The following is a 1,674-nucleotide window of genomic DNA, read 5'->3' as shown; positions in this document are numbered from 1 at the left end:
ACTCTCAGGGTTACTTCCCCTTTTTGGACGTCAATGAGGGTCCGTCTAGTTGCTAGGAAAGGTCTTCCCAGAATGAGAGTTGCACTCTTGTGCTCCTCCATTTCCAGCACCACAAAGTCAGTGGGAAAGGCAAATGGCCCAACCTTGACAATCATGTCTTCAATCACGCTTGATGGGTATTTAATGGAGCCATCAGCAAGTTGGAGACATATCCAGGTTGGTTTGACTTCTTCAGTCAAGCCAAGCTTTCTGATAGTAGATGCATGTATTAGGTTGATACTTGCCCCAAGATCACATAGAGCTTGTTTGGTACAAGTACCCTCTAATGTGCATAGTATCATAAAGCTTCCGGGATCTTTAAGCTTCTCAGGTAAGCATTTCAGAATGTCTGCACTGCATTCTTCAGTGAGGTAAACGTTTTCAGTTTCCCTCCAATCCTTCTTATGATTTGATAAACCCCATTTTTAGAGTTTATCTTGTATTGATTTTAGGAGATTTTAATACCTTTTACCCACATTTATTCAATGAATTAGCTTGATTTTGTGATTGTCTCCTTATTTGAGCTTAGATGTGAAAACAAGCTTTTTAGGCCTTTAACTTGATGATTTTAATCTCCCTTTGATTCCACTAGATGCCTTGATGTGTTTGTTAGTGATTTCAGATTGAAAAGGCTAGGAATGGATCAAAGGAGTGAAGAGGAAAGCATGCAAAGTGGAGAAATCATGAAAAGTCAAAGAAGTTGAACTCGCCCATGGACGCGCGCGCGTACCTGGCGCTTAGGCGCACCTTGCGAAATGGCCTATGGAGGCGTACGCGTGCTATGCGCATACGCGTCGGTGCTGATATATGATCTTTTAATGAAAATGCACCCAACGAATTCTCAAGGGTTATGGGGCCCAATCCCAACCAACTTTGGCACCTAAACTGCTATTTAAAGCCAAGGATTGAATAGCAAAGGGGGATTCCAATCATTCACACTCATTAGGACTAGTTAAGAGTTAGTTTTAGAGAGAGAAGCTCTCTCTTCTCTCTAGAATTTGGATTAGGATTGGGTTTAGTTCTTAGATCTAGGTTTTAATTCATTTATTCTTCTACTTCTACTCTTCAATTCCTTGTAGTTACATTCATTCTTCTTCCATTCTTTTGTTGTAATTCCTTTATGTGGTTCTTATATTTTGTTGTAGATCTAGTATTGTTCCTTCTACTTTCTTCCAATTCAATTTGAGGTAATTCATAATAATTTTAGTATGTTTTTGGTATGTTTTTGGTATGTTCTAGTTAGTTTTTAGTATATTTCTATTATTTTTTAGTTAAAAATCACTTTTCTGGACTTTACTATGAGTTTGTGTGTTTTTCTGTGATTTCAGGTATTTTCTGGCTGAAATTGAGGGACTTGAGCAAAAATCTGATTCAGAGGCTGAAAAGGACTGCAGATGCTGTTAGATTCTGACCTCCCTGCACTCGAAGTGAATTTTCTGGAGCTACAGAAGCCCATATGGCGCACTCTCAACGGCTTTGGAAAGTAGACATCCTGGGCTTTCCAGCAATATATAATAGTCCATACTTTGCTCGAGATTTGATGGCTCAAACCGGCGTTTCAAATCAGCTCAAAACTGCCCGGTGTTAAACGCCGGAACTGACACAAGAATGGGAGTTAAACGCCCAAACTGGCAC

This window comes from Arachis duranensis, chromosome 9 (genome assembly GCF_000817695.3).
Source record: "Arachis duranensis cultivar V14167 chromosome 9, aradu.V14167.gnm2.J7QH, whole genome shotgun sequence".
NCBI lineage: Eukaryota > Viridiplantae > Streptophyta > Magnoliopsida > Fabales > Fabaceae > Arachis > Arachis duranensis.
Note: the sequence above shows the minus strand (reverse complement) of the source record.